Source organism: Siphateles boraxobius, unplaced genomic scaffold (assembly GCF_051911475.1).
Source record: "Siphateles boraxobius isolate OS27281-9 unplaced genomic scaffold, OSU_SipBor_1 26, whole genome shotgun sequence".
NCBI lineage: Eukaryota > Metazoa > Chordata > Actinopteri > Cypriniformes > Leuciscidae > Siphateles > Siphateles boraxobius.
The window spans coordinates 24,335,807-24,346,826 of NW_027508876.1; positions in this window are offsets into that span (position 1 = coordinate 24,335,807).

An 11,020-nucleotide genomic window follows, 5' to 3' on the forward strand; every position below is an offset into this window, starting at 1 on the left:
TTTATCAGCTACATTGAGACCCTGATGCGTGCTGTTATCCGTTTGTAAGATCTGGTCATGGTATGGATAAAACTTTGCTTTAGTCTATCTTGACGTGTGTTTTGACTTCTTTCAGTATGCGTGGTGTGAAACGGTACTTCGATGATTGAGTATTCCTTGCACCCACTGTAAATACACGATTAGACCAATGATGCAAAAAGGAATTTAAAGAATTTTTAATATCAAACTACAATCACAATATCAAATGAGCAAAATCTTGTTCATAGCAGCAACAGGACATGCACAGTTCAAGCCTCAAATGGTAGGCTTTAAAATCTGAAATTTGAAATAATTAAACCTGCAAATAGCTGCTTTTTGGTGAAATTTGCCATTTGAATCAATGTCATTTATGTAAATCGTGTAGATCCAAAGAGTTTGGAGGGACATTATGTACTAGAGAAATAAGCGTGCAGTAAATTGATTGAATTAATGTCTCCTTGCTGAATAAAGCCATTAATTTCTTTCACACACAAAAAAAATCTTTGGGGGGAAAAAAATGTGTACATAAGAAGTTTATTCTATTCAGTGCCATTTACCTGATGCATTACTTGACAAAATGACTGTCACTGTCTTATGAAACCTGCAATGTCAAATGCGCTGTAATCCTCATGGGGACTAGATATTGCCACCTTTGTGGGGACATTTAGGGTTTACCAGGAAACGCACACCAAGGGGACTGCTTGCAGGGTGAACAGAAATGTGGGACATTACTGCAGCCTGCTACATTCCCGCTGGCACTCTAATAAACGCAAATCCAGGGCGGATCTGTCACCAGAACGCTGTCCTGAGCTATTACAATATGGAGCCAAGCTGCCTACACACAGTCTGACATCAGAGAGGAAATCAAACCATGTAAAAGAAAAATACATCCATTTGAACATGTCAGCATCTGTCAGTTCCAGATGCAGTTGTGATGTCAAGGATTCAATTTGGCTGAACCCCCGAATGCCAGCTTGACATCTTTGAAGCAGTCAATGTTTGTTGGACATAGATAGTCTCTCTTTCACTTTCCAATAGAGGAGAGGGGGAAAAGAGGAAGAGAGATCAATAAACTCTTTTTTGAATGACAAAACCAGAGGTGGACAAAGTACACAAATTCCTTACTTCAGAATACTTTTTGTGCACAAAAACAAACAAAAATAACGACTTTATTTTAACTATTCATTTCCTTCTCTGTGGGCCTCGAGTCAGTTAACGTAGTGTGATTGCGTAGTGCTACGTCACACGTAGGCTTACTATTGGCCGACGCTGGTCATGTTTGTGATGCGTGTGTCGTACAACAACAGAAGCTTACGCTATTACACTAGTGAACTGACTCGAGGCCCACAGAGAAGGAAATGAATAGATGAAATAAAGTTGTTATTTTTGTTGTTTTATTGCGCACAAAAAAGTATTCTCGTCGTTTGATAAACTTAAGATTGAGCCACAGTAGTCACTTGGACTTTTTTAACGACGTCTTTAATAACTTTTCGGGGAACAAGTTTCAATCCCTTAGAAGCCAATGGAGGAGTGATCCAGCTCTCAGATTTAATCAAAAATATCTTAATTCGTGTTCCGAAGATGAACGAAGGTCTTACGCGGTTGGAACAACATGAGGGTGAGTAATTAATTACTGACAGAATTTTAATTTTTGGGTGAACGTAAATGTCAATGTATTGTTTTATTATTGTTGCATTGTTGTATGTAATACTTACAGTAACTTATGCCTCTGAATCTATGCCTACCTACCCTCAAATCAATATCAAATTTATTTCTAGAACAAAGTTCCAGTAGTAGGATTGAATGTGAGATTGAATAAGGGCACTCAATAACGTCCACAATGGTTTCGGACACCCAATGGCTGTTCACTCAAATAGTGCCCTATTTAAAGTTTTTTGGTTTTTAGTACATACATCCCAAGTCTAATTTGCGTTGAGTAGAAAGTAGTAATGTCAGTCAGGGGGGGATTTTTGTGGGAAATGAAAGTTGGGTAGGACTTTCGGGTTGGAAATGAAAGTCGGGCCGCAATCAATATGCGAGAGACTCCCGGAACCGGGAGTCTCTCGCATATTGATAGCGGCTCCCTGATGCCCACAAATTAGTCACATCACAAATACTGTGCTCCAAACCGTGTAGCACGCACGGCAGAGAGGGAGACTTTGCGTGTTTGTGCTAGTGTGCCTGTGTGACATATGAAAGACAGCATGTAACCCACCCGTCGACCGAACAATCATTACCTGTAACATCAACCCGACTTTCATTTCCAACAAAAATCACCCCGACTGACATTACTACTTTCTACTCAACGACCTTGACAGAAAAGTTGTCGAGTAAAAAGTACGATATTTGTCTTTCAAATGTAGTGAAGTTAAAGTAAAGTTTCCAGAAAAAAATAATACTCAAGTACAGATACTCAAAAAGTGTACTTAAGTACAGTAAGTTACTCAAGTAAATGTACTTTGTTACTGTCCACCTCTGCATAAAACAACAGGATGATATAGATAGATAGACAGACAGACAGATGTGACACTGTATTTTTATTTTTGAGTGAACTATCCCTTTAAGCCACCAAGTGGCGACGAGTGAACGTCTTTTAAAAAAAGTTGATTTACTCAAAGTTGTTCACAATCACAAGCTTATTTTAAAGCGCATATTTAAACAACAGTTTTATCAATTGCATTTATTCACGAGTTTTAATAGAACAAAATTAACTAAATCTATGTAGGCCTATTGAAAAACCCTCAATGCTCACAATCTTGCCGTTCCAGTGCCCACAAGTCACAACAACGGTCGACGATCAACTAAAAAAATAAAAGTAACCTTTTAAAAGAAAGATAAGCTCTAAATAATCATAACCACAAAAATTTAGCAATATTGATCCAGCAATAAACTGCATACATATGCAGTAACGTTACAGTAAATTATGGTATGTCTATGAGTCTACAAGCTAATGAAATGTCATGTGGAAATTCACTTCTTTTCAGTATCTATTTTTGTGTGAAAAATCAAATCGCAAAAAGTGTCTCAACTGTCACCTTGCATGCCGCGGTGATTGTTGGGTGCTCGGAGGCTACAGCGTGCCCAGAATGCAATGCGCAGTGACCACAGTTTGTTCAAAAACACTCACGTTCAACAGAAACTATCTATTAAATCACGAAAAGTCTTTCTACTTTGTGAGTATCTTTGGTGTGCCCAATGTTTTGAGAGTGATCAAATTATTATTGATATTTTGTGCGAAGCTTTTTTACTCGATTATTCTGTCAAATAACCTTTCTGCCAGTATACTTCATTAAGAGGTGTGTGTTTATATTTAATGTCTATAATATGAATTGCAGTAATAATAATTATGTTAATATTGCTTATATAAAATAGATATCCATATGTTCGTGCATTTTTACAATTAGGCTACAGCTGGCTTTATTTAAATAATTTTAAGCTACTACTAACGTTACATTCTACATTTTTATCCCCCTTTCCCGCATTTATGTCGTGGTTTTCACTTATATTTTAACTTTTGATCTGCTTTGTTTGTTTCCAAAAGTTTCTAGCTGAAACTATTAGCCTAACAATTTACTTAAACCATTTCATATCAGTGCATGCCTAAATACATGTATTACATGTGCATGTAAATACATGTATCTCATCATCAGTAAATAACCTAAACAAAATCCCACCTGTGCTGGATTTACTCTGTGTGTGGTGGGATTTGGAGCTATAAACATGTAATGTGCATGTAATGTCTGGATCAATGGTTTGTATAGGGAAGTGAAAGGGGTTCTATAGCATTCTCCAGTCCATAGCTCCAGTCTGATATGAGGGTAGCATTCCTCCTGTGTGAAATCATGTGGCCAGCAATCAGAACTTCTCTATTCTTATATTAATAATATCCAAGTAACTTTAAATCCAAGTGTTCTATCGATGTTGTTATAGTGTAGTTTTCAACAGTTTTACATTTTCACAGACATTTGCAATATGAGTTATATCCTTTTAAGAAAAATTATGAAATAACTTTCAAGGTAAGGTTATAGTTCTCAGTGCAGCAAACTAATTGTTTTTATTATCAGACAGCAACATTTATTAACAAATCAATAATTAAAAATATTTTTGAGGGGGATGTTATAATCCTAATTAAATTCATATTCATAAATAATTCTTCAACATATTCAAGTTTGAATTTTGTACAATTTTAATGTATTCCCTGAAATACATGCACATATTCTAAACGAATTCTTTTGCAGTGAATTTTGCTATTTGTTTGAATCAATCTCTCTCACCTCTAATTCACTTTTTCTTATCTTTCCGATTTTTTTCCTTCCCATGGGAGACCCAGCACCTGTTCAACCATGCAGCAGCAGTAGGACCTGATGTCCCATCTGAACTGGTTAGGAGTCTCCTGGCTGTCCCCTAACCAGACACACAGCAAGAGTAAAAATAGACTAATGAAGGTAGAGGAAAAAAGAAAAAGTACAAAAGTAAAAATAGCTTGTTCAGTGAACTTAATTAAATTAAGAAAATCTTTTCCATGCAATTAGTTTAGGTTGGCACAGCAAGAATAAAACATGTTTATTTAAACAAATGATGCATTGTTAAACCAACTTAATAAATTGAAGTTCCTGTCATGTTGAGAGAGAGAGAGAGAACCCAAACGCAAAGGCAGATCAAATGTCTCTTTTAATAACTCAGGGGAGCCGCTTGGCAATAATCAGAAAACAGGAGCCGACAGGCAAAAACAGTTCAAACAGAAAGATGAGTTGAAGGACAACTGAGGAGCGTCTGCACACAAGGCTCAGGAAATCCCCTGGAGGATGCAGGGAAGAGTCCGGGTTGCTGATGGGCAGCGTTAGACATTAGTCGGACCCGACAGCCAGAGATAGGGCAAGCAGATAATGCTCAGGTAATAAATCAGGAGACGGCACATACCACAGTAGACACGACAGGATTAGAGAACGACAGAGAAACATCAGGTATGTAACAAACTTCTGTAAATACTCCGACAGGGAACAAAGGAAAAGTGGGAGAAGAAATAGGGCGAGAAATCAGAAGGAAGAGAGAACAGGAATGAGCAATTAATGAGATGAGATGAAGAGCAGCTGAGCGAGGAGAGGGAAAAGATGTAAAGAGGGAAAAAAACCAGAAGAGGGCGTAAGAGAGAAAGAAAAGGGAAGGAGCTCGACTCATGACAGTTCCTGTGTCATATACTAACTAACAAGTCGTCACCTTTATTTAAATATGGCTTTATACAATACAGATTATTTCAAAGCAGCTTTACAGTGATAACAGGAAAATTATTTAATTATGCAAACAGTTCATTTCTGCTGTACAGCAGCTCTAAAAGAAAATAGTGTCATTGTTCAGCTGAAGTTAGTTCAGTGTTGATTCCATTTGAAAGATCATCAATTATTAAAGTAGTTAATTTCATCTATAAAGCAGTTCTGCAGAAAAACAGTGGTCACTGTCCAGCTCAGTTCAGTTCTCATCCAATAGTGTCAGTGCAGTCAAATCAATAATATTGTTGAATATTCAGTGTCCCCAACTAAGCAACCCAGAGGCGACAGTGGCAAGGAACCCAAACTCCATCAGGTGACAGAATGTTGAGGTTTTCCTCTGGCCAAAGAACAAACAGCAGCACATGTTAGTATGCTAAAGACAATTTTGTTTGTTACTATGTACAACGTATATAATGAGCAAGTAGAAGAGACTGGTCTCAGCACTGGCAGTTTGCACAGTTTTTGCTCTTTGAGTGAAGCAACAAACTGTTTTCACGTATCCGCACACAGCATAAAGCACAATAAGCACTCTTCTGCACAAAGGTACCCACAAAACTCAAAAACATAAAACAAACTTTTCTATATCTCCAATGTAAATTAACTTTAAACATTAACAAAGTCTTTTTCTTTACTGAAAAACATAAAATAACTCCTAATCCAGTCACATGCAAAGCATACTGGGAACTACAGATCCACTGTCCAGTTAGTTGTCAACAAAAATGATTCATTTATTTATTACAACATAATTACTCTAGTCTTTAGTGTCACATGATCCTTCAGATATCATTTTAATATGGGGATTTGCTGTATGTTTTCATTATTATCAATGTTGAAAGCAGTTGTGCTGTTAAATATTTTTGTGGAAACCGTGATACATGTTTTTCAGGATTCTTTGATGAATAGAACAACATTTATTTGGAATATAAATATTTTGTAACATTTTGATTGATTTACTGTCACTTTTGATCAATTGAATGCATACTTATATATATATATATATATATATATATATATATATATATATATATATATTCATTTTATTTCAGGCAATGGCCTTCTTGGAAAAAAAGTATTAATTTCTTTTAAAAAATTCTTACTGACCCCAAAACGTTTAATTGTAGTAGGCCTATGTTTATTTTTTTCCTTAAAAGTTTTAAAATGGATATATCTGCCTTCGACAGCCTTGTGAAGGTTGTGGTGCCATATATATATTTTTGTTGTCGTTGTTATTTTTATGAAACAAAACACTTGCAGATTTAATGCTTGAATAATAAATGTTTGTAGTTAATAACCTGTGACAGAACGATTGTTCAAGCTAGTATGCTACTTTTAATCAGAATCCACTTTCATCCTCATAAACTGGATGGCAATGTATGTCTGGCCTCGCTTGCTAAATGTCAGCACAGTCCGTGAGAGAGAACACCATTGTGGCAATTAGCTTCACGGCTCATCGCACTGCTAATCGTGCGACGCCGCGTGTGAAAAAGCGCCATATGTCATTTGTCAGAAATGAGGCCAACTCTTTATGATGTGTCTGTGTGTATACAGTATATGTGAGTTGGTGTAAAGGTGTAAAGATGAGTCTGGGGCTTAACAGTTTCCTAGATCTAAACTGCAAGTGTGACAGAAAAAAAATGTAACTGATGCTGATAATCTTGGGGGGGAAAACACACTTCTTTTATGCTAGTGTGAGGATTCAACTTCCTTTAATAGTCCCAGGTGAGCCATCCTTTCCCAGATTCATTTTTTATTGTTCTGATGTTACTCTTTTATTTCTCACACAGTTGTTACATGGGCTCATAGATGGGCGTCTGAGAATACACAGTTTGTGACTTAATTGAGATCAAAGCTGTGTCCGAAATCACCCTCTATGCCCTTAAAGGTGCTCTGTCTAAGCGATGTCAGGTGACGTCACTTCTTGTTGAACTTATTGTCAAACAATACGGAGGCTAGCTAAACCCTCCCTCCTCCTCATCCACGCACTAACCCCCCAAAGCCTTCTTGTCAGTTATTGGCTGGAACAGTTTGTTATGTTTCGTGGTGCGGGTTAGCCCAGTTTGTTTTTGTTGCCGTTTGTGTAGCCTGGGGTGTCTGCAGAGACCGTGTTTTTTTACAGTGTGTTCAGGGGACAGGCAGCTAGCGGATAGTGAGGAGATGTTTGCTGTATGTGACAAAAAATGTTTTGGACTAAAAACCATGTGACATTGCTTAGAGCACCTTTAAATAGGGCATCAAGGGCATTTGAAGGGACAGCCATTTGTAGTGGTGTCCGAAACCATAGTGGACATTATCTAGTGCGCTCATTCAATCCCACAATGCGCTGCAGTAACGAGTGTACAACCGATGTATGCTCAAAAGCTAGAGAATACCCATAATGCACTTTGACGGTCATGCCGAATGAATTCTCTCGACCTGCCAGAAGATGGCGCCAGCAGCTGAATCATCCATCCATTTTCCAAACTGCTGGTCCAATGTGGCTACAGCATAATATCTTACTACAGGAGCTGCCAGTTTTTCGAGTTTGCAACTTAAATTACTCTTAAACAGCAAACACAGACCATGCGAGAGCGGCAGCCCTTCCGACACACTTAAGGTCCGAATTGACCCTTCGCAGGGAGCTTGATTGACAGGTGATCTGACCAATCATACTTCGCCATCCGCCATTTTGTCCGACAAAGCAGTCAGGAGAGTTAGTAGATTAACGTGGGAGGATTTGAACTTGAAAAACTGAATATACTGACGCCTTTCCACGGTTAAAACAACATTCCTTCTTATGTTCATTCATGTGTATTTGATGCTATAAATGAACTAGAAGGAAGAGATGATCGGTTCACGAGCAGCTTTAACTGAGGCTCTACAGCGATCTGTCACGACACATTAAAAGCCACAAAACGGTATTTATTGTTTAAATTTATTTTTAAAGATGACCAAATTTGAAAGGTGAGACTTTGTTTAATATGTTTAATATCAAAAGTAACCGAAAAGTAAACTGGTCTGTCCTGTCCATAGACATAATAAATACATAGACGCCCTATTGGCCGCTTTGGAACGCATGCGATACGTCAACGCGTCCGCCATTTTGCGGAGGGCAAGACTGCACTGTAATCAAATGCAAGTAAACGGTGAGCTGCGGTTTTTTCTGGATAAAAACAAAAAAGAAAATTACATTTATCAACTGATTTCAGTGGTTTGTATACAAACCACTGAAATCAGTTGATAAATGTAATTTTTTATTTTAATTTCATAAACGTATACTTGGTGTCTCTATTTATTTAAAATCTCGATAGTTAGACAGATTTATAAAACATTTTTTTAAATAAGGAATTGTCAAAGCTCCGGCTTGTCATGTAGGCTATCTGGCTTTTTATTCTTGGATAAGAATTGTGAAGATATAATTAATTAGACTAGAGACATTAGAGCCAGCGGCAAACTTCAGAAGCACTAGCCGAGGTAAGGCTGTTCCAGACGGGGTAAAGCCCCGTTCACACCACCAGCGACACGCAGCGACAAAGCGACATGATCCCATTCATTTCAATGATACGCTGGCGACATCCGGCGACACGAGCGACATTGACCGTTGGCGACTATGGCAAGCCGTTTTAGCTTAAATTGTACCCAGCCTTACTCGTCGTAATTACATTTTTACTAGTAAGAATTCAATTGGAGAGCTCTACAATTCAATTCTTACTAGTAACAATTACAATTAGAGAGCTCTCTAATTCAATTCTTACTAGTAAAAATACAATTGGAGAGCTCTCTAATTCAATTCTTACTAGTAACAATTACAATTAGAGAGCTCTCTAATTCAATTCTTACTAGTAAAAATACAATTGGAGAGCTCTCTAATTCAATTCTTACTAGTAACAATTACAATTAGAGAGCTCTACAAATTAATTTTTACTAGTCATATGTCTCCATTGACTTCCATTCATTTTTAATTACAGAGCTCTATAATTGAATTGTTACTAGTAAGAATTACAATTAGAGAGCTCTGTAATTGTATTCTTACTAGTAACAATTCGATTAGAGAGCTCTGTAATTGCATTCTTACTAGTAACAATTCGATTAGAGAGCTCTCTAATTCAATTCTTACTAGTAAAAAAACAAATTAAAGATATGTATAATTGCAGAGCTCTGTAATTAAATTAGAGAGCTCTGCAATTGCATTCTTACTAGTAACAATTCAATTAGAGAGCTCTGCAATTGCATTCTTACTAGTAACAATTCAATTAGAGAGCTCTCTAATTTAATTAAAGAGCTCTGCAATTGAGTTGTTACTAGTAAGAATTGGATTAGAGAGCTCTCTAATTGTAATTCTTACTAGTAACAATTGCATTAGAGAGGTCTCTAATTCAATTCTTACTAGTAAGAATGCGATTGCAGAGCTCTTTAATTCAATTAGAGAGCTCTACAATTGAATTGTTACTAGTAAGAATTACAATTAGAGAGCTCTCTAATTGTAATTCTTACTAGTAACAATTCAATTGTAGAGCTCTCTAATTGTAATTCTTACTAGTAATAATTGGAAAAGAGAGCTCACTATTCAGTGCCATCTCATTATGATAATCGTGCCTCATGTTTATTCATCTGGCGTATATATTGATCTTACGTATTTTGATATATTTATTAGGCTAATGGTACCAAAGATGTGTTGTGAATGTTACGTTTTGCTTATAGACATATTTGTGAATGTGATACATGCATGTGTGTAGGCCTACATCAAAGTGAAAATTAAGTGTATTTCCAACTCTGAACACTCTTAAAAATAAAGATTCCAAAATAGGGGTCATAGACGAACCATTTTGGTTCCCAAAAAACCTTTTAGTGAATCGTTCTAAAAAGAACCATTTTTTGAACATATTAATAATCTAAAGAACCTTTTTCCACTATAAATAAACTTTTGTTGAACAAAATGGTTATTCATGGAGTCAATGATGCAGATAAAGAACCATTACATTAAATTTAACAGAAGGATTATTTATCTTACACAAACCTTTCTAAAAGTTAATAAAAAATTTACTTTTGAATTTCTGAACTGACACTAGGTGGAATGATCGGCCAAATCATCTCAAAAAATGTTTTTTTTTTAGAACGATTCACTAAAAGGTTTTTTGGGAACCAAAATGGTTCTTCTATGACCCCTATTTTGGAACCTTTATTTTTAAGAGTGAACTCAGTCCCCTAGTAAATTCGGTTATTAATTAAATAAACAAATAGCAAAACGAGTTGTGCGGTGTCCCCACCACTTTTCAAAGCAAAGTTACGCCACTGCTTATCCAATATAATGTGCGGGATAATTAGGGCCGGACTGGGCAACAGCATAGATTTCGGGTTTGTCCCAAATTTTTTGTGACGTCTGGTCACCCTAGTTACAGTCTTATCCGAATGCAATCCGAATGCAATATATATATATATATATATATATATATATATATATATATATATATATATATATATATATGAATGCAAAGGCCTATATGTATGTATGTATAAAACTTCTAACCACGCCTAATATGACTTTTATTTTGAAAAGTAGGAAATGGGTGTAATCCGTTTTGCATCTAATGAATATGAGTTTTTACTAGTAATAATTGCATTAAAGAGCTCTCTAATTGTAATTGTTACTAGTAAGAATTGAATTAGAGAGCTCTGCAATTGTAATTCTTACTAGTAATAATTGAATTAGAGAGCTCTCTAATTGTAATTGTTACTAGTAAGAATTGAATTGTAGAGCT